The sequence below is a fragment of the Macaca fascicularis genome, chromosome 2 (genome assembly GCF_037993035.2).
Source record: "Macaca fascicularis isolate 582-1 chromosome 2, T2T-MFA8v1.1".
Taxonomy (NCBI): Eukaryota; Metazoa; Chordata; class Mammalia; order Primates; family Cercopithecidae; genus Macaca; species Macaca fascicularis.
In genome coordinates this window covers 85,084,455-85,108,035 of record NC_088376.1, presented here as the reverse complement: position 1 = coordinate 85,108,035, position 23,581 = coordinate 85,084,455, and the positions used below count along the sequence as shown (strand labels likewise).

Here is a 23,581-nt window from a genome sequence, read left to right as displayed (position 1 = left end):
AGATTTTAAAAGGTTCAAAAAAATGGTAGAACTGGAAAATTATGTCAGTTAAAGCAAAGCCCAAGAAAATCCAAAATACTTTCAAAAACTCATTTTAAAAAATGAGCATCGAACAGTAAAAATAGTTTTAACTAAAACAAAGAGCATTTAAATATAATTATAAACTAAGTAACTGACAAAAGAAAAATGATGAAGTATAAAGAGTCTAGAAAGTAATTATTTAAACTCTGTTTTCAGAATTAAAACAAAAGAGCAGGCATTTGCTTAGCATGAAATCAGATGTTTTAGTAGAAAGGTGAAAAATTAAAGAACCATCCGATTAACACTTTAAATAACAACACAGTAATGTTTTCTCTGCTGACAGAAGACCAACACCAACAGCTTTCAATAAAAAGTGCTAAATTAATTAAATACGATGAAAATTTTTATTTCACTCGTATGGTTAAATATCTGTAAGTAATTTAACTAAACTCACCTCAGAAAATTACCCTCACAAATAGCTTTTATGTTTGAGGGTGATATCTACTACTTTTCAACAGAAAATATTTCTCCCCTAGGTGAGTTTAACTTCTGTTTCATTCATCCACACCCTGTCTCTTCCAGGATGACAACACATTGAACTCATCAGTGTCCTTTATATTCCTTCCCCTCATTCACCAAAGGGGATCATCATACCTACCTCAGAGTCACAGTGGGAATGAAAACAAGACTGGCGCAACTAAGCACACAGAAAGTCCTCCATAAGGTCAGGCATGGTGGCTTACACCTACAATCCCAGCACTTTGGGAGGCCGAGACAGGAGGATCACTTGAGGTCAGGAGTTCAAGACTAGCCTGGCCAACGTGGTGAAACCTCGTCTCTACTAAAAATACAAACATTAGCCAGGCATATTGGTGTGTAACTGTACTAGCTACTCAGGAGACTGAGGCAGGATAATTGCTTGAACCCAGGAGGCAGGCGTTGCAGTAAGCCAGATGGCGCCACTGCACTCCAGCCGGGGTGACAGAGTAAGACTCCATCTCAAAAAAAAAAAAAAAAAAAAGAAAGAAAAAGAAAAAATAAACTAAAAAGCGTTCCATAAGTTAGGAACATGGGAGTTGGGGAATTACCTAGTCCAGTTCTACACCACTGACACCTGACCACTCCACCCAGGGCTAGAGGCCGGTCAACCCAGCCAGCCAACTCCACTATAGCTAACACCCAGCTGCACGCACATCCTGAAAGGTATCCTCCCCTTCTCTACACAAAGTAGCAACATTACTGCACTGAAGAACAGGTTAGCCACAAAGCTGTCTTTATTGGGTGGAACAAAGAGGTTCCACCCCAAAACCATTCCTATTGAGAGCTGAAGGTCGGACATTTCCCACCGCGTTCAGCTGCACTGTGGCCTAGAGATAGATACACAAACAGTGTGGATCTGAACTAAGAGTCACAAGCCCCAGGACAGGGGTGTGATAAACAGATCACGTTCTTGCCTATCTAGGGCATGGAGCTGGTGCAGCATCTTCAACCCCAGCAAAGATCTCAGTGCCTTTAACCAGGAGCCCCCAAGGTCACCCCCTTAAGTCTGGTGCTTGTGCTCTTCATTGGAGTATTCATGGGCAAGCCAGCTGGCCCAGATCTGCCCATCTGTGTCCCCTCTTTACTCCGAACACGGCTGCCCAGCCCATCACATGAAACAACAGAGAGCACCTCACAGTAAACAAGTGTCAAGTATATACTCACCTGCTTTTGCGCAGCTGGCTCTAACCCGCAAGTGCCACCTACTGGCCAATAGGTAAAACTACACAATGCAATATGAAACCTGCCAACAGAAGCTCACAGGACCATAGAAACAAAGCCAAAGACAGTACAGTACCTAACGTACTGTACTGTCACACCCTCAAGGTGGAGTGGGGGAATAAATAAAATAAAGATATATTTTTAAAGTTCCATCCAAACAATGGTAACTTCAAAAGCAAGAAGTGTCAGCTTCCCTAGATGAGAAGGATCCAGTGTAAGAATTCTGGTACCATGTAAAATCTGAATGCTGTGAACCCATCAAAGGATCACACTAGCTCTCTAGCAATGGCCTCTAACCAAAATGAAAATTCGGAAATTACATAAAAATTCAAAGGATAGATTGTAAGAAAGTTCAATGAGATCAAAGAAAAGGTTGAAAACCAACACAGAGAAACCTTAAAAGCAACCCGGGAAATGAAGGAAGAGATAGGTGTCTTAAAAACAAAAACAAACAGAACTTTTGGAAATGAAAAATCTACTTAAATGAGTTTAAAATACAGTTGAAAGCTTTAATAGTAGACTAGACCAAGCAGAAGAAATCATTTCAGAGCTCGAAGATTGGTCTTTCAAATTAATCCAGTTAGACAAAGTAAAGAGAAAATATTTTTTTAAAAATAAACAAAGCCTTGGAGAAATATGGAATTATGTGAAGTGACCAAACCTATGAATTATAGTTACACTCCTGAGAGAGAAGAAGAAAAAGTAAGAAATTTGGAAAACATATTTGAAGGAATAATGCAGGAAAATTTCCCTAATCTTGCTAGAGATGCAGAAATTCAGACACAATAAATTGAGAAAACAACTGGATGATACTATACAAGATGAATACCATCAAGGCATATAGTTATAAAACTATGCAAGGTCAATGTAAAATAACAAATATTAAAAGCAACTAGAGAGAAACATCAAATCATCCATAAAAGGAATCTCATCAGACTGACTGCAAACATCTCAGCCAGAAGAGACTGAGACCTATTTTTAGCCTCCTTAAAGAAAAAATTTTGTCAGTAAAGAGTTTTATATCCTACCAGACTAAGTTTCATAAATGAAAGAGAAATAAAGTCATTTATTTCAAGGAAATAAATGAATTAAGTCAAGGAAACACTAAGGGAATTCATCACCACTACATTGAACCTATAAGATATGCTCAAAGGTGTTCTAAACATGGAAATGAAAGGACAATACTCACCATCATAAAAGGACATGTAAGTACAAAGCTCAGAGAAGACCCTATAGAGCAATTACACAATTGAAACTTCAAAGCAACTAGCTAACAACACTCTTATAGGAATAAAACCTCACATATCAATATTAACCTTGAACATAAATGACCTAAATGCTCTACTTGAAAGACAGATTGGCAAATTGGATTTTAAAAAACTAAAGCAACATCAACAACAACAAAAACAAGACCCAACCATCTGCTGCCTTCAAGACATTCACCTAATGCCTAAAGAAACCTACAGATTCAAAGTAAAGGAAACCACCCATCTAACAGAGGATTGATAACGAGAATATATAAGGAGCTCAAACAACTCTATAGGAAAAGAATTCTAATAATATAATTTAAAAATGGACAAAAATTCTGAATAGATATTTCTCAAAAGAAGACATACAAATGGCAAACAATTATATTTAAAGGTAGTCAACATCACTGATCATCAGAAAAATGCAAATCAAAACTATGATGAGATATTTTTTCACCTCAGAGCAGCTTTTATCCCAAAATCAGGCCATTACAAATGCTGGCATGGATGTGGAGAAAAGGGAACCCTCATACACTGTCGCTGTGAAAGTTCTTCACTATGGAGAACAGTGTAGAGGTACCTCAAGAAACTAAAAATAGAACTAGGTATTCACCCAAAGGAAAAAGAATCAGCATATCCAACAGATATCTGCATTCTGATGTTTATTGCAGCTCTATTCACAATAGCCAAGATTTAGAAGCAACCTAAGTGTCCATCAGCAGATGAATGGATAAAGTATGGTACATGTACAAAATGGAATACAATTCAGCCATAAAAACAAATGAGATCCTGACATTTGCAACAACATAGATGGAAGTGGAAGTCATTATGTTAAGTGAAATAATTCAGGTACAGAAAAACAAACTCTGCATGTTCTCACTTATTTGTGGGAGCTAAAAATTAAAATAATTGAACTCATGAAGACAGAGAGTAGAAGGATAGTTACTGGAGGCTGGGAAGGGTAGTGGGGAAAGTGGGGATATTTAATAGGTACAAAAAATTGTTAGAAAGAATGAATAAGACCGAGTATTTGCTAACAGCTAACATAACAGGGTGACTATAGTCAAAAATACATTAATTGTACATTTAAAAATCACTAAAAGAGTATAATTGGATTGTTTGTAACACAAAGGATAAATGCTTGAGGCAACAGATACCCCATTTACTCTGATGTGATTATTCATTGGATGCCTATCAAAATATCTCATGAACCCATAAATATATACACTTAATATGTACCCACAAAAAATTAAACATTTTAAAAAATTTAAAGGGACAGAAAAAGATATATCACAGAAATGGAAATTAAAAAATTAAAAAATGAAGAGCAGTAATGATTCTTATATATATATATATTTAAAAAAACAGATGTTAATCCAACAACAGTTAAAAAAAAAAGACAAGGAAGGGCATTATATAATGATAGAGCATTCATTGCAACAAGATTTAACTATCCTAAATATATATGCTCCCAACATAGGAGTACTGAGATTTACAAACCAAATACTACTAGACATAAGAAAACAGATTGATAAGAATTTAATCATAGAGAAGTAGGGACTTCAACACCCCACTGACAACAGTACACAGACCCACAGATACTAAATATCTATGAATCTAATAGATATTTACATAACATTCTCCCCAACAACAGAATATACATTTTGCTCATTTGTGCATGGCACATTTTCCAAAATTGAGCATAGTTTTGGCCATAAAGAAAAGCTCAATAAATTCAAAAAAGTAAAAATAATATCAAGTATCTTCTTGGACCACAGTGGAATAAAATTAGAAATGAATACCAGAAAGGAACTCTGAAAACTACACGAGTACAAGAAAACTAAGCAACCTGCTCCTGAATGACTTTTAGGTAAACAACCAAAGTAAGAAATCAAAAAACATTTTTGGAATGAATGAAAATAGAGACACAACATACCAAAACCTCTGGGATACAGCAAAAGCAGTGATAAGAGAAAAACCTATAGCATTAAATGCCTAAATCAGAAAGATAGATCTCAAATTAAAAACCTAATGTTGCACCTCAAGGAACTAGAAAAACAAGAATAATTCAAACCCAAAGCTAGCAGAAGAAAAAAAAATAACCAGGATCAGAGCACAATTAAATGAGACTAAAACCTAAAAAAGATATCACAGATCAATGAAACAAAAAGTTTGTTCTTAGAAAGGATAAATTTCTAGGTTAACCAAGAAAAAAACAAGATTCAAATGGATATGTATCAGAAATGATAAAAGTGACATTACAACTCATACCACAGATATACAAAGATCATCAAGGAATACTATGAATACCTCCATGTGCACAAACTAGAAAACCTAGAGGAAGTGGATAAATTTCTGGAAACATAAAACCTCCCAAGATTGAAGAAGAGAAAAAGAGAAATCCTGAATAGATCAATAATGTGTCACAAAATCAAATCAGTAATAAAACATCTTCCAAAAATAACAACAGAAAACCCGCCCAGGACCAGACAGATTCACAGACAAATTTAACCAAACATAAAAGGAGCTGGCACCGACTTTACTGAAACTATTTCAAAACCTCAAGAAGAATAATTCCTCTCTAACTAAAAACTTGAGGAAGAAGTATTCCTGTTATAACTATTCTATAAAACCAGTAACCCTCTGATCAGGTAAGAACACAACAGCAATAAAAAAACTGTAGGACAATACCCCTGATGAAAAGAAAAGCAAAATCCTCAACAAAATACTAGCAAACTGAATCCAATAGTACACCAAAAAGATAATTGATCATGATCGGGGGCAGAGGTTTTTATTACAGGAATGCAAGGATGGTTCACATATGCAAATCAATAAATGTGATCCATCACATAAACACAATTAAAAACCAAAACTATATAATCATCTCAATAGATGCAGAAAAAGCATTTAACAAAATCCAGCATCTCTTCACGACAAAAACCCACAACAAACTAGGCATTGAAGAAACATACTTCAAAACAATAAGAACTATATATGAAAAACCCACAGTCAACATTATAATGAATGGGCAAAAACTGAAAGCATTCTTCCTAAGAACTGAAATAAGACAAGAATGTTCACTCTTACCACTATTGTTCAACACAGTACTAGGAGTGCTAGTCAGAGCAAACAGGCAAGAGAAAGAAATAAAAGGCATCCTAATTAGAAAAGAGAAGCCAAATAATCTCTATTTGCTGATAACATGATTGTATATTCGGACAACCCAAGAGATTCCTCCACAAAACTCCTCAACTAGGTAAATGACTTCATTAAAGATTCAGGGTACAAAATCTGTGTACAAAAATCAGTAGCATTTCTATGCAACAATAATGTCCAGGCTGAGAGTCAAATCAAAAACACAATCCCATTTACAATAGACACAAAGAAAATAAAATATTTAGGAATATAGCTAACCAGGGAGGTGAATCATCTCTTTAAGGAAAACTACAAAACTCTGATGAAAGAAATTATATGAGAAAACATCCTATGCTCATGGGTGGGAAGAATCAATAGTGCTAAAATGACCATACTCTCCAAAGAAATCTACAGATTAAATGCAATTCCTGTCAAATGGCCAATGCCATTTTTCATTTATAAAGAACAATCACAAATTTCATATGGAATCAAAAAAGAGCCTAAAGAGTTAAAGGAATACTAAACAAAAAGAAAAAATCTGGAGGCACCACATTACCTGACTTCAAATTACAATATAAGGCTATAGTAACTAAAATAGCATGGTATTGGTACAAAAATTGACACATAGACCAATGGAACAGACTAGAGAATTCAGAAATAAAGCCACATATCTATAACCCAGTAATCTTTGACAAAGTTGACAAAAATAAACAATGGGAAAAGGATACCTTATTCAACAAATGGTGATTGGAAAACTGGCTAGCCATATGCAAAAGAATAAGACTGGATCCTCATCTCTCACCATATACAAAAATTAACTCAAGATGGATAAAATATTTAAACATAAGACCTGAAACTATAAAATTTCTAGAAGAAAAACTAGGAAAACTCTTCTGGATGTTGGCCTATGCAAAAGGAGTATGATGAAGATGCCAAAGGCAAATGCAACAAATACAAAAATAGACAAATGATATTTAATTATACTAAAAAGCTTCTGCACAGAAAAAGAAATAATTGACACAGTGAATAGAAAATGTGCAGAGTGAGAGAAAATATTTGTATATTATGCATTTACAAGGAATTCAAATATCTCAATAACAACAACAAAAAGAACCTCATTTTTTAGAATATGGGCAAAGGACATGAAGAGACATTTTTCAAAAGAAGACATACGACTGTCCAACATGCATATAAAAAATGCTTAATATAACTAATCATTAGAGAAATGCAAATTAAAACCACAAGGTGATATCACCCTACACCAGTAAGAATGACTATTATTACAAAGTCAAAAAACAACAAAGATGTTGGCATGGATGAGGAGAAAACAGAACACTTATATTCTGCTGGTGAGAATGTAAATTAGTACCCTTATGAAAAACCGTAGGGAGATCTCTCAAAGGACTAAAATCAGAACTGCCATTCAACCCAGAAATCCCACTACTGGGTATCTACCCAAAGGAAAAGAAATCATTCTATTTAAAAAAAACAACAATGGCCGAGCGTGGTGGCTCACGCCTGTAATCCCAGGACTTTGGGAGGCCAAGGCGGGTGGATCACGAGGTCAGGAGATCAAGACCATCCTGGCTAACATGGTGAAACCCTGTCTCTATTAAAAATACATTAAAAAATTTGGCAGGTTTGGTGGCCGGCGCCCATAGTCCCAGCTAGTCGGGAGCTGAGGCAGGAGAATGACGTGAACCCGGGAGGCGGAGCTTGCAGTGAGCCGAGATTAGGCCACTGCACTCCAGCCTGGGTGACTGAGCAAGACTCCATCTCAGAACAACAACAACAACAACACAACAACAACAACAACAACAACACCTGTATGCATATGTTCATTGCAGCACTATTCGCAAGAGTAAAGTGAACCAATCTAAGTGTCCATCAGTGGTGGACTGGATAAAGAAAATGTGGTGTGGATACGCCATGAAATACTGTGTAGCCATGAAAAAGAATGAAACAGTGTCATTTGCAGTAACATGAATGGGACCAGAAGCCATTATGCTCCATGAAATAACTCATAAACAAAAAAATCAATGTTTAACAAATGTTCTCACTTACAAGTGGGAGGTAAACAATGGGTACATATGGACATAAAGATGAAAATAGTAGACACTGGGGACTTCAAAAGATCAGGAGCTGGGAAGGTGTGCCGAGAGTTGAAAATTACCTATCGGACACAATGTTCACCCTTTCTGTGATAGTTACACTATAGTGGTGGGAGTTGGGTTTCTAGGGTAACTAGTAATTACCCGCTACTATGGTTACAACCTGAATATGTAACCCTTGAATATAAAATGTAATTTAATTTAAGAAAATGAGTAGAATGTATTGAAAAACAAGTAGAATTTATTGTGTTCTCCCAAATAATACATGTTTAAAATTTAAAAAATCTGATTACAAATCCTGCTCTGTCATCAGAAGCTCTGTGACTGTTCTTAATGCTGTAGAATATACCTCATAGTATTAACTGTGAAGATTGAACGAGTATGTAAAGTGTTTAGAACAGTGTCAAGAAAATAATAAATGCTACAGAAGTATTTTCATTATTATTATCACTAGGCTCAGAGCTCCTCATTATCCTGGGAGATTCTGGAAGTAACAGTGTCAATAAATGAAAGGTCACACTTTCTATGGGATCAGACATAACTACGAGGATCAGAAAAAGGCTCAGAATTCGTGATCTGAAAAATTAGTGAAAAACAAGGGACCAGGCCATAAGTACAGTGCTGATTCTAGGCTTTACTACTCTCTTTTTGAATCACTGCCTCATTTGGGTGTTCAATACTTTTAGGCATATATTGTCTACAAGGAGAACCCATGATCTTAATAGGTAAAATTTGTAGGGATAGAAGGTTAGCACCTCTATGGAGATCTTACACACTTTTCTATGTGATCTGTGGCTTCACCAAAGTCTCAAATACCTTCATTCTAATCCTGGCTCTGTCATTCACCAGCTTTTGGCTTCAACAAATTATACAGTGTATCTAACCCTTCACTTATGAAATACCAATGTCTCAGGATTTCTGTGAATCAGAGGATATTATATGTATGGTATCTGCCATGCATTCAGCAGCAGGCTATGAAATACTAGATATACAGTCTCCCTATCTGAATTATTTCTTACATCTTACACCAGCAGAATGTGTTTATTCTTAATGCCTCTCTCTTCACATAGTATAGCAATTTTACTACTGTCTGTGATAAATGCCCATAATGCCCTATAAACTGCTTAGACTCTTGCACACACTGACCACAATCAGGCCTTATTATACCTGCTAACTTTAATTGCCATCTCAGTTTTCACCTCTCATGCCAAAGAAGGATGCTACCAACCAAGGTGGCAACATAAATGAGATGAGTCCTAAGTTTCTTTTCACCTGTTATTCAATAATTGTAGTTTTAAAAGTAGCTCTCTAAAAATATGTTTTAAATTCAAGTTGGCTCTTCTTTTAATGTCTGGGTTACCTAAAACCATCTCTTCTGTTTGTTTGTTCCTTAACAAACTCCACCCAGTTGTTTCTCCAAAAACTTACATTAAGTTTTTGGTCTCCAAGCCAGATTATATGTCACTACCTGTTATGCATCCTGCAACTCCCTCACACATCCTAGGTTATGCTGGTCCCTGAGTTTTAATGGCCCTATTACTATAAAAGCTTTGACCACACTACATTATGACTTGTTGGCCATATTTCTGACCCACTCAGTTGTGTGCTTTTGAAGAAAGAAATAATGCCCTTTCCATATTCTCAGCCGCAGCATTAATTCAGTACTTAGTTTCTAGTGTGGGCTTTACAAATGCTAAGTGACTACATAGATTATTACTCCTTTTATTTCATTGAAGTGGAAAAGATTATCAATAACAAGTCCCTACATTTGTTCATTCTCATCTCAACAAAATTTTGCATCTACTCCTATGATATTGGACTAGATAGTACAAATAGAATCCAGCAGCATGTTACGAGACTGTATTAATCCATTCTTGCATTGCTATAAAGAAATACCTGAGAATGGGTAATTTGTAAAGAGGTTTAATTGGCTCACGGATCTGCACGCTGTATAGGAAGCATAGCGGCTTCTGCTTCTGGGGAGGCTTCAGAAACCTTACAATCATGGCAGAAGGCAAAGGGGAAGCAGGCACATTTTACACAGCCAAAGCATGAGAAGAGAGAGATGAGGAAGATGCTACACACTTTTAAACAACCAATCCTCACAAGAACTCAGTATCACGAGAACAGCACCAAGAGGATGATGCTAAACCATTCATGAGAACTCCGCCCCATGATTCCATCAGGTCCCACCTCCAACACTGCAGACTACAATTTGGCATGAGATTTGGTGGGGTTACAGATACAAATCATATCATCCCACCCGCGGCCCCTCCAAATATCATGTCCCCACACTGCAAAATACAATCATCCCTTCTCAACAGTTCCCCAAAGTCTTAACTCATTCCAACATTTACTCAAAAGTCTGAAGTCCAAACTCTCATCTGAGATAAAGAAAGTCACTTATAAGGCTATAAGATTAAAAAAAAAAAAAAAAAAAAAAAGTTGGTTACCTCCAATATACAATGGGGATATAGGAATTCAGTAAATAATCCATCCCAAAAGAGAGAAATTGGCCAAAAGAAAAGGCCTACAGGTCCCACACAAATTCAAAACCCAGCAGGACAGTCATTAAATATTAAATAGGAAACTCTAAAATAATATTTGTCTGCATGTGCCACATCCAGGGCACACTTGTGCAAGGAGTGTGTTTCCAAAGCCTTGGGCAGCTCTGCCTCTGTGGCTTTCCGGGGTTCAGTCCCCGCAACTGCTCTCAAGGGCTGGTGTTGAGTGCCTGCAGCTTTTCCAGGTTCACGGGGCAAGCTGCTGGTAGATCTACCATTCTAGAGTATGGAGGATAGTAGCCCTCTAATTACAGCTCCACTAGGCAGTGTCCCAGTGGGGACTCTGTGTGGAGTCTCCCACCCCACATTTCCCTACCATGCTGCCCTAGTAGAGGTCCTCCATGAGGGCCCCACCCCTGCAGCAACTTTCTGACTGGACATTCCAGCTCTTCCATACATAGTATAGTAATCTAGGCCGAGGCTTCCAAGACTCAACTCTTGGACTCTGCATACCTGCAGGTTTATCACCACATGAAAGCTGCAAAGACTTACAGTTTTGTACCCTCTGAAGCAGTGACCTGAGCTGTAGCTGGGCCCCTTTCAGTCACGGCTGGAGCTCGAGCTTCTGGGATAAAGGGAGCAACATTCTGAGGCTGTGCAGGACAATAGGGCCCTGGACACAGCCAACAGATCATTATATCCTTCTAGACCTCTGTGGGCCCATAAAGAGGGGCTGCTGTGAAGGTCACTGAAATGCCATCAAGGCCTTTCCCCCATTGTGTAAGTATTTGCCTTCCTTTTAGTTATGTGAATTTCTGTAGCCAGCTTGAATTTCTCCCCTGAAAATTGATTTTTCTTTTCTACCATGTGGCTGGGCTGCAAATTTTTCAAAGTTTTATACTCTGCTTGCTCTTTAAATATAAGTTCCAGTTTTATGTTATTTCTTTGCTCACACATATGAGCATAGGTTGTTAGAAGCAGGAGACACAAGATTCTCAAAAGTAGGAGGAAAAACTCCATGAACAAAGTCAGAAAACAAGAGATGAATGAGGGAAATATTTGCAACTCATATCTCACACGCACTACACACACACACATACACAGGCATGCATGTACACACACACACATATACATACTCATATATATAATACATGCATACATATATATCTTTATAATATATAAGTATATATAACTATGTATACACATACCTACATATAATTATAGTTACAGTAAATGTAATTATATATGTACATACATATAAATATTTATAACTCTGTATAATTTGGAAATAGCTCATCACAAGACCCCTAGCTCACTAGAAAAATAATGAGCAAAGCATGTGAACTCTTTACCAAAAGGAAAAAAAAAATGTCAACATATGGCTCTTAATCTTAGGAAAAAAATGTATCTTTCTTACATTAGCACAAATGCAAATGAAAATGAGATACTTTTTAATCAATTGGTTTGACAAAAATAAATTTGTCTGGTAACACACTGCATTGATGTCATTGCCTAAAGGCAGTTGAAGATCTAGCTGGTAGGAATGTGAGCAGTAGTGTAGTACAGTTTCTGATAAGGGCAACTTAGTAAAACCTTTCAAAATTAAAAATAGATACACCCTTTGATCTAATTTCTCATTTAAAGCCTTTTCTCATGTGTACCAGAAGATGATTGTATAAGAATATACATTGTAGTGATATCTTTTATTTCACAGGTTTGAACAGTCTAATTGTCCATTAGTGTAGAGCAGATTAAACAAATTATACCACATCTATATATTGGAACTCCATGAAGGTTTAAAAATTAGGGCATGCTATATTACCACCATTGAGATAGATGTGATAGATAGACAGAGAGATAGATAGATAGATAGATAGATAGATAGATAGATAGATAGATGGATAGATAGATAGATAGATAGATAGATAGATAGATAGATAAATTTGCCAAAGCAAAGTGCAGAAAAGTGCATTCTGCTGCTGACTGTATAAAATGTTTTAAAGAATCACATACATATAAACACAGATGTTGAGAATACATGGACTGTATATGGAAGGATGAAAAGAAAACTAATCACAGGAATTGTCCCCAGGATGGGGAAAAGGATGACTGGGTGACAGATGACACAAACAGATTAACTTTTCACTGTATACTCTGTTGTGCTTTTCAATTTTGTAGCATGTGTATATATTAGCTAATGAAAATGAACAAAAACTACTTTAGAAATGTGAAGTAAAAACAAGAGACACTCCTTTTCTCCAACTCTTTTCAAACAAGTCAACAAACCAACAAACAAAATCCCTCCAATTATTCATATTGTCTTCTGTCTGCTTAGTTTTCATCCCCAAATTAAGAAAATATTTTTAAGTAGCTACTTCATGCCATACATTTTGTTCGACTTCAGGGACACAATAGTGAAAAAGGCCAAGGTCTGTGCTTTCATGGAGCTTGCCGTCTAATGGAGGAGAAAACTAACCTGGCACTAGTGGAACAGTCTGATAAGTTTATTAATACAGAACGCAAAGGACAATAGGGGAACCTTATAAAAAGGGCATCTTACATACATTTTGAATGCTATAAAGTTATCTCCAGAGAAAGTAACTTTTAAGCTAGAAAAGAAGGAATGGATCATGAAAATGAGTTCCATTCAAGGAAAAAATTACTGAAGTGTCAATAAGGGGTTTTAAAGAATTTGATAAGAGACATATATTTGAAAACAGACTGGAGAGAGGAAGACCAATTAGGAAATGATGGCAGATGGCAGCAATTCCATAAAAAGAAGATAATGATAGGAATTTTTTTTTTTTTTTTTTTTTTTTTTTTTTTTTTAGACAGGGCCTGGTGCTCTGTTGCCCAGGCTGAATTGGAGTAGCACAATTGTGGCTCACTGGATCCTTGACCTCCCTGGGCTCAGGTAATCCTCCCACCTCAGCCTCCTGAGTTTCTGGGAGTACACGTGCATGCCATCAGGCTGGCTAAATTGTTTGTATTTTTTTATTTTTGAAGAGATGGGTTTTTGCCTTGTTGCTCAGGCTCATCTCAAACTCCTGGGTTCGAGCCATCTGCCCACCTTAGCCTCCCACAGTGCTAGAATTACAGGCATGAGCCACCATTCTTGGCCAATAATGGGAATTTTAAAAGATGGGATAAATTGAATAGACTCAAAACATGTTGAGGAGTTTAGACACACAAGATTTGATAACTGGATTTTGGAGATGAGAAAAACAAAGGAGTTAAGAAAAATTCCAAATTTATCTGCTAAAGTAACAATATGATTATATATTCACTGAGATAAGGAACAAAGAAGAAAGACTAGACTTACAGAGAAAATCTTTGAATTCAACATTCTATACATTGAGTTTAGGGTATCTGAAAGATATCCCAGTGAAAATGTCCCATAAGCACTTGAATATACTAGTCTTCAGTTGCTAGAAGTATAGATGTGGAAATCATAACTATAAAAGCCAAAATTTAAGTCATGAAAGTAGATGCAATTGCTTCAGCAAAAGTTTACATAGAAAAAGAAGAGAACAAACTTTAAAGAAATGTCATAAAGGGTGGTACAATTGTGGAGTAAGAGTGAAATATACAAAACAAAGAATAGTGGAAATAAAAATTAGAGAATAAGGAGAGCATTAGTATCACAGAAGGCAACCCACAATACTTATATAAGTATTGTATACATGTCAAATATAGCTAAAAGAAAATATAATAAGCACTAAAAATTAGTCCATTGTATATTTTGAATAAGTGATTTTATCAATGAGTAATGGGTGCAGAATTCACACTGTGTCTGTTTGAGGAGTAAGAGAGAGTATTGAGATTCAGAAGACAGAGTGAGAGATATTTTGCAAGAAGTTTTCTGAGAGTGAAGGAAATGACAAACAACAGTAGCTATGAATAAACTTCCACAGTGAGTGGTCCATGTTTGCCCTTCTTTGTTCCACAACTAATTCCTCCATGCGTCTTCTATTCTAACTCTGAATTCCCTTCTCATTACTTCATTTAAGGGCCATGAGAAACTCATACTGGAATAGATAGATAGTGAACACAAGGAATTATAAAACAATGTGCATATATCCCTCTCTGAACAACTTGATGCATGTCAAAAATTAATTAACAGAAACTAGAAGAAGCTTTTATGAGAACACAACAAATGACTGATGAGGATAATTACATTAATAAATTATTAATTGCCTACTAAGTGGCAGATCTAATACTTAAAGATACATGAATAGAATGGTAATAAATTAAGTACATAGTGATGACAGATAGTAAGATAATATGTATATATATAGAGTCAGTCTTTTGAATCCTTAATATAATTAATTATATGAAGTAGATAAAGCTAATCAATTTGTATTATTCATATTACTACCAAACTATTGAAGTCAGGTTTTATACTCAGTAATTTATTAGCTCGAAAATCATGGTCTTCTGCTAATACTCTTTTGCTTCCTATGCCCTACTGGTGTCAGAATGATGGGAAGCGACATGTTTTATAGAGAGTACAATGAAAATACTGTATGAAGAACACACATAAAGTTGAACAGCTAGGCAGATTTCTTGAATGTGATGTTGAGAAATCTGGACTTTGTTTTCTAGGCAATGACGAGCCACCGAAGGGTTTTAGAGGGAGAAATAGATATAACAATGTTTACAATATAGAAAGATAATTCTTGGCATCTATGTCAAAGATAGAAGAGACTGGAGGTGGAAGGAAGAGTTGGAAGGTGATTTTAACAGTTTGGGTGAGAGTTCAAGAGAAGGGGCGAAATTACCATTAGCTGATACAAAAAGTTCAGGAAGAGGAGTATATTGTAGGAGGAGCATGAATTCTGTTTTTGTCACCTGGAATTTGATAAACCTCTGGCTATCTAGATGGAGATATGAAGACAGTGTATGAAAAGGTGGAGCTGGAACTCAAGAGAGCTGTATGGATTAGACATATTGATTTCAGTGTATTCAATAAAAAGGAATTAGAGAATGCAATACATAATAGTAAGTTAGAATATCCAGGCTCTTACCCTTGTATGATTCCTTCTATTTTAATAATATGTGCTCCATTGAAAAATTTGTCACTATCATCAGGGATGATTTCCTCGTCAGCACATTTTTAGAAGCACCCAAGACAGTACTTTCCATATATACAAGGTCAGTGACAATCTAAGAAAACTAAATTGAAGGTAGCAGTCAAAAAAATAAATTTGTAAAATTGAGTTCAGAAAGGATAAAAATCACTTGATCTCTCAATAAATGTAGAAAAAAAAATTGATAAAATGCAAGACCCTTTTATGATAAAAATGAAGAATGTCAAAATAGTGTGCTACTGCATACAGGCAGATAATATATAAGAATGGAACAGAATAGTGAGTCCAGAAATAAACCCATGCATATATGGTCAACTGATCTTCAGCAGGAATGCCAATCTAATCTCCAGGAAATGAGGGCTACAAGTAAAAAAATAAAATATTAAAACCTAAAAAAAAAAAAGAATACCAAGTTTCACAATGGATAAAGGATAATTTATTCAACAAATGGTATTGTAAAAATTGAATATTCACATGAAAAAGATGAAATTGGGCCCTTCTATCACACAAAAATCAACTCAAAATATATTAAACACTTAGATGTAAGATTCGAAACTATAAAACTATTAGAAGAAACACAGGGTAAAATTTCATGACATTGGTCTTAGCAATGGTTTTATGAATGTGACACCAAAAGCATGGGCAACCAAAGCAAAAATAGACAAGTGGGACTACAGCAAACTAAAATGCTTCTACAAATCAAAGGAAATTATCAATAGAGTGAAAAAGCAACCTACATGATGAGAGGAAACTTTTGCAAATCCTGTATCTGATAAAGGCTTAAACTCCAAAATATATAAGGGACTCAATAATAAAATAAGTAATAACCTGATTTAAAAATGGGCTAAAACCTTGAATACACATTTTTCCAAAAAAGACAAATGATTAACAGGTGTGAAAAGATGCTCAATATCACTAATAATTGAGGAAATACAAGTCAAAACCACAATGAGATATCATGTCGCACCTGTTAGGATGGCTATTATCAAAAAGAGAAAAAGTAAGTGTTGGTGAGGTTGTGGATAAATTGTTGCCCTTGTGCACCGTTGGGAGGGATGTAAACTGGTACAGTCACCGTGGAAAACTGTTTGATGATTCCTCAAAAAATAAAAACAGAACTACCATATAATTCAGCAATCCCATTCTGGGTATTTATCCAAAAGAACTGAAATTAGGATTTCTAAGAGACATTTTTTTCCATATTTATTTCAGTACTATTCACAATAGTCAAAATGTAAGACAACCTAGATGACTATCAACACATAAACGTATAAAAAATTTACTTTGGTATATGCATACAATAAAATACTATTCAGCCCTAGAAAAGAAGGAAAGCCTGCCATATGTGACAACATAGATTAAAGTAAGGACCTTGTACTAAGTGAAATAAGCCAATCGCAGAAGGACAAATACCACAATATTCCCCTTACATGAGATACCTAAAATTATCAGATTCAAGGTGGCAAACAATATAATTGTGGTTGCCAGGGCTGAGTGGTATGGGGAAACAAGAAGTTGCCAACCAATGGGCACAAAATGTCAGCTTTCCAAGATGAATAAATTCTTGATTTGTGCTGTGAGACATTGTGCCCATAGATAACAATGTTATATTGTATACTTAAAAATCTGTGAAGAGGGTAAATCTGATGCTAAGTGGTTTTACGATAATTAAAATTTAAAATAAATAAATAAATTCTAGAAAGTGACAGCTAAGCCACCAGAACACAAAGGCCTAAGAATGATATAATGGACTTTGGGTACTTGGGCTGGGGAAAAAGGGGAGGTAGTTGAGGGATAAAAGACTACATATCTGGTACAGTGTAAACTGCTTGGGTGACAGGTGCACTAAAATTTCAAAAATCACCACAAAAGAATTTATCCACATAACCAAAAACCACCTCTACCCCAAAAAACTATTGAAATAAATTTTTTTTTAAATCTCAAAAAATAGATAAATTTCAGGTAATTATTCTTCAGTATAACCCGGTATGACTTTTAAAAACATATTAATTAAATCTCATATGATTCATTCGGAATACATTAGACTTATATATTGAGCATTGTTTATTTTATGTGTGCAGTCAGTATGTTTTAGAAGGGCAGTGAGTAACTTAACATGATCTCATGGTATCATTAGACATAGCAATGTTAATGTAACACATTACATTGTTACACAATATATAACACAACACATTGTTCACTGCAACTGCTGCCTACTGGGTTCAAATGATTCTCCTGCCTCAACCTCCCGAGTAGCTGGGATTACAGGCACCCACCACCATTCCCAGCTACTTTTTTTGTATTTTTAGTAGAGATGGGGTTTCATCATGTTGCCCAGGCTGGTTTTGAACTCCTGACCTCAAGTGATCCTCCTGCCTCGACCTCCCAAAGTGCTGGAATTACAGGTGTGAGCCACCATGCCCAGCCAATACATACATTAATGAAAGTGATGGAAGATTTCACCAGACAGTGAGAACATTTCTATTTTATTTATCAAACAATGAGAGCATATTTCATTAAGAAAACTGGAACTTTTGGTTTCTACTTTGGTATGTATGGAGCTTAGAAGTTGCCATTCTGTGCTAATAACAAATGAGAAGCTGAACAAACAGAAAAATCAACAACTTTTCTTAGATTCGTCAGAGAAGTGAGGTTACAGGGCAAAACACTGCTTCAAAAATTAGCGAGAAAGGCAAATATAGAAAATCACAACTTACGTGAGCAGAAATCCATGAAAACCTCCACTGGAAGCAGTGCTGGGGAAGGAAAACCTAAGCTGTAATTGACAAATTGCTGAAGGCTCAATCTGAACAAGTCTGAAAGTGAGACTTGTTCCAAAAAAGTCTAGAAAGGATTAGTCGTAGAGGCATACCCTTTCTTTTGCGAGTTTTACCTACATGAGCTCTACTACCTCTACCAGAACCTAATGTGCCAATGTTTATCAGAGCCTAACCCAGTTAGGGGAAGGGAAATATCTAACTCCAGCTTCCTCTAGTTCTCGTAGCACACTTTGGGAAATAGGGGACTCGAGAAGTGTTTGAAAGTTCACAGTCCAGGGATAGGGGTTCACCAAAAGACGGAGATCTAATTATAAGACTTAAACATTTCCCTCCTTCCACGTCTTACTTTGCATTACTAAAGATATATTTACTGAAATTTCTTTTACCCATACATCAAGCTCATCTTTCAACATAAAAATTACAAGACATACTAAAGGCAAAAATGAAACAGAACAAACATCATAACAGAGTCAGATGTGATAGAAATGTTGTAACTGACAGTGACAGGTGCAGAGAAACTCTAGGCAGACAGGGGTGGGTCCCTGGCAAATCCCCACCTTTGAACCAAAAAGCCTGAAACTCGCAGTCCAAAGTGAGAACTTCCGTCCCTGTGTGTCCACTCTCTCCCAACTGGTTCTTTCTGAATAATGTCTTTTTATCAATCGAATGTTTCCTTTTCCAAAACTACCTATGGCCCACCTTGTCCCCATCCTGCGCCTATAAGACCCCAGACTGAGCCGGTAGAGGTTAGAAACAGCTGGACTTCGGGAAGAAGCCCCTGGATGTTGGAGAGACATAGCTTGTCTTCAGAGACAATGGCTGGACATCAGAGAGAGGCGGCTTGACTTCAGGGGAGAGTGACTTCCGTTCCTGTCCCCTTTCCAGCTCCCTTCTCTGCTGAGAGCCACTTTCATCACTCAATAAAATTATCCACATTCACCACCTTCAACTCGTCCATGTGGCCTCATTCCTCTTGGGCACCAGACAAGAATTCAAGATGCACTGGGTGTGGATACCAAAAAAGACGGTCACACTGACCCTTTGCCCTTGCTGGCAGAAGGCAGCTGCCCCATGCGAGAAGGCAAAGGGCCCACTGAGCTGATAACACACTGCTGTCTGCGGATGGCAGAGCTAAGAGACCATTGTAACTCAGTCTCTGGGGTCTTGGGGTGGCAGGCGCCCGGACCTGGATGCTGCCATGAGCGTGCCTGGAGTTCACTTCTGCCAGCACCAAAGCAGCTGGTTCCTGCACTTGTTTGTTTGCATGTTCTCACCCATGAGGGGTTGAGTGGGTGGGCTTAGTAAGTGATGCACCCCTGTCATGAGTCTTAGGAAGGGGTCAAGAAAATATCCTGCAATATAATTATGAGGCAAGGAATTTTTTAAGCTATGATTAATATGCAAATAACTTTAATGAAAAAAGTAGGTAATGTGAAAAATACAGATGGATAATGTAAGCAGAGAGATGAAAATTCTAAGAATTAAGGTCGAAAATGCCTTCAGTAAACTCATAGCAGAGTGGACACAGCTGAGGAAAAAATCTCTGAACTTGAGGATATGACAATAAAAACTTCCAAACCTGAAAAGCAGAGAGAAAAAAAGACTGAAAAAACCCACAACAAAACACAATATTCAAGAATTGTAGAATAACCAAAAAAGATCTAACAAGCATGTGATGGGAATACCAGAAGGAAAAGAAAGAAAGAAACAGAAGCAATATTTCAAGCAATAATGACTGAAAATTTCCCCACATTAATGTCGAAACCTCAGATCAAGGAAGCTCAGGGAACACCAAGCTGGATAAAAATCATTATACCTTTGTCTAAATCCACAGAATGTATAACACTTAGAATGTACCCTAATGTTAACAATGGACTTTGGGTGATATTGATGTATCAATGTAGGTACCAACTGAGTTCAGGATGTTTGTCAATAATGGGAGAGGTGGTGAGTGTGTGGGGACTGGGGACATATGGGAACCCTTTTTACTTTCTCCTTAGTTTTGCTGTGAACCTAAAATGGGTTATATAAAATAAAGTTTATTAATAACATAAACAACCTGCCATTTGCAAGTTTCAGTGCATTTTATTTAGCAGAAACACTGGACTAAAGGAATAACTGAGCTTTTTCTCTTTAACACAAAACCATATGCCTTCATATCAAATGTCCCCATGAATCTCTGTCACAAACTAATAGAATAATCATAAAATTATTGATATCATCTTAGCTGCATTGAAATTTTAAGCTTTCCTTTTCTTTCTCAACTATGCGCAAAAGAACATTTGTCTGTGCTAGAATTGGTTCCTGGATTTCAGATAAGTTAGTATGAGTAAAAGGAAAGCCTTAATCTTGAAAATTTGTAATAATCTATCATATACCAAGTAGTAACAATGAAAATTGTATGCTTCATCCTGGATTCTTTCCACATTCATTTCCAGACAGGACCCACAGCATACATCCTACATGTGATCTGTGAAAGGAAAAACTCTCTTTGTGCTCTCTAGGGCCTTCTCATCTCCTGTCAGGCTAGTGAACAAGATGAGTTTCTTTTTATAATGACAAGGCACAGAGATAATTTATCAACTGGAGAGCACAAACAATCCTTTATTCAGCAGTATGACAAAAGGTTATTTAGCTTCTGGCATCTACTATCATTCTTGCAAGAACTAGGCCCAAGAGCCAATACGATAATTAATACATTTCCAACATCTGGGCAATAAAACAATTTTTTATGAATGTTAAACAATGCCAATAGCAAATGAAAACCTCCCATTCTCATATTTATCTATCTGAACCTGTCACTGCAGAGCCAAACTCACCTGTGTTCTGGCTATAGAATGGGGATAGTGATGATATACCAGGAAGACACTACACAATTTGGGAAATCCATATTACTAAGTGTCATTTAATCATATGGGCAGTGATGATATCACCTGCTGAGCCTAATGGAGACTAACACTTGCCAAGAGTGCAGTAGTCAGTTAAATGGTCCAGGTGAGTGATATCAATCATCACACTGAATAAGGGAACCAAATTTAAAGAAAGAGTTGAAGTCTCAGTTTCTCTACTTGTCCTCCAGCAGGCTTCTTCTATATTCATAAACAGAAAGAAAAATTGTGTTATGTGGCATTCTAAAATTTGGAAGATATTTAAATCCACCTTACATTCTGATCCTGCAAATGGAGAATTTACCTTGTACATTGCTCCATATGTAGATTCTTGTTACAGCCAAATGTGATTCCTATCAAATCTATTCCTGTGACTAAAACTGCTGTTCTGTGCACTGAAGCATACTCCATGTGCTTATCTCCTTCATATCCATTGAAATTGGATATTTCTCATAGTTTACAAGCAAATTCATTCTCCTGAAATTAACTAAGTGGTGCAAAAGACATCAAAACAATCAATTCACAATTCTATAGAACAAAATATACAATAATACTTTTAAAATTCAAACATGTAGTGTATGGACCTTATAGTTTCACATGGGTATAATTTTTGATGTTCTTAAATTAATCTAAGCACGTTGGCACTATTCTTATATAACTATGCTATTTAGTTACATATCCTGACTTATTGTTTGCCAGTGGAAAAAACTCATTTAAAATCCATGAATATAGAAATACTATTTAAAATTTATTCATTTATTTTTTGAGACAGGGTCTCACTCCCTTCACCCTGGCTAGAGTGCAGTGTTTAGTGGCACAACATGGCTCACTGCAGCCTCAACTTCCCAAGCTCAGGTGACCCTCCCATCTCAGCCTCCTGAGTAGCTGAGACTATAGGCACACACCACCACACTCGGCTAATTTTTGTATTTTATGCAGAAACGGGGTTTCACTATGTTACCCAGGCTGGTCATGAACTAAATACCTTTTTGATATCAAAATTTGAAAAAATAAAAACAAATCTAGAAAGAGTAATGGGAACTATATATGGAAAAAAAAAATCAAATGAGATGCAAATCATTTAAAAATCCTTCAAAATATCTAAATGTTAAAAACATCAAGATGTATTATACATATACTTACTTTGTAGCAACAAGTTTTGACTTGGAGCTGAATAGGTTATGTTAGAATTTTACTTACAGCCTTATTTGTGGCAGTGGGTGGGTGGTGGGGAAGGAGACTTTATAACAATGAGATACTATTTGATGAACTTCAGGTTTCAAAATATTCTTAAATATAGACCCTGTAAGGAAGAAATCTGTATGTATTCCAGATGTGCCATCTTTCTGATGGACTTGTGATGATGGAACTATGATGTGAAAATATCAAAAGAACATCAGGACGATGATGGAAACTTTTTGCATTATCAAAGAGAAGACACCTGATACAAACGGGCTGGTTGAGCTGGAGCAGCAGCATCAGGGGTTAGAATGAGCAGTCAGACCAGGAAAAGAGTGCAGGCTGGGCTTGACCCCACTAGGAAACAACCTGCCTCCCTCAACTTCACCCTAGGGCTGTTAGCCCTAGAGAGGAAAGTTTTATATGACTGGAGAACTGTATTCCTTGAGAAGCAAACTGAAGAGCTGTGGACTTCTTTTTTAATTAGCAGGACAAAATCTCAAGGTTGCTAACTTGGAAGAAACTGGCAAATGACCCCCAGGACCAGCAGACAAAAAAGTTGCAGAGGGAAGGCAGGAGTAGAGGGCTCCAGAGAAGAACAACTATACAGCAAAAGGCACTTCCACGGGAAGAATCATGTACCTCTACCCCAACCTATTTTCTCCTAGCACTTCTAAGATGTAATCATGTTCCTGTAGATATATAACATGGAGAGCCTCAGGGATAGTGAAGATGACACAGGAAAACCTCCCTGGCTTACATTTTATTTTCCATGGTAGTTTCATGGTGTTCCAAACAAGATCAAGTGGAAAATAAAAGTCCTCGATGACATAAAATCACCTAAGACACAAAAGGATCTGTCAGA

General features: G+C 36.5%; 1 protein-coding gene across 27 annotated transcripts in view; it reads right to left on the bottom strand.

Moving 5' to 3' along the window:
• The window catches only part of NLGN1 (neuroligin 1), a 916,720-nt gene that overhangs the window by 793,723 nt on the left and 99,416 nt on the right, over positions 1-23,581 (bottom strand). Inside the window, exon 1 of one of the 27 annotated variants that reach the window (XM_065540188.2) lies at positions 18,587-18,620. The exons of the other annotated variants lie outside the window; for them this stretch is intronic. The gene's annotated coding sequence lies outside the window, so the exon portion shown is untranslated. Of the gene's footprint in view, positions 1-18,586; positions 18,621-23,581 lie in introns of those variants that run through there. 27 annotated transcript variants of the gene reach the window in all.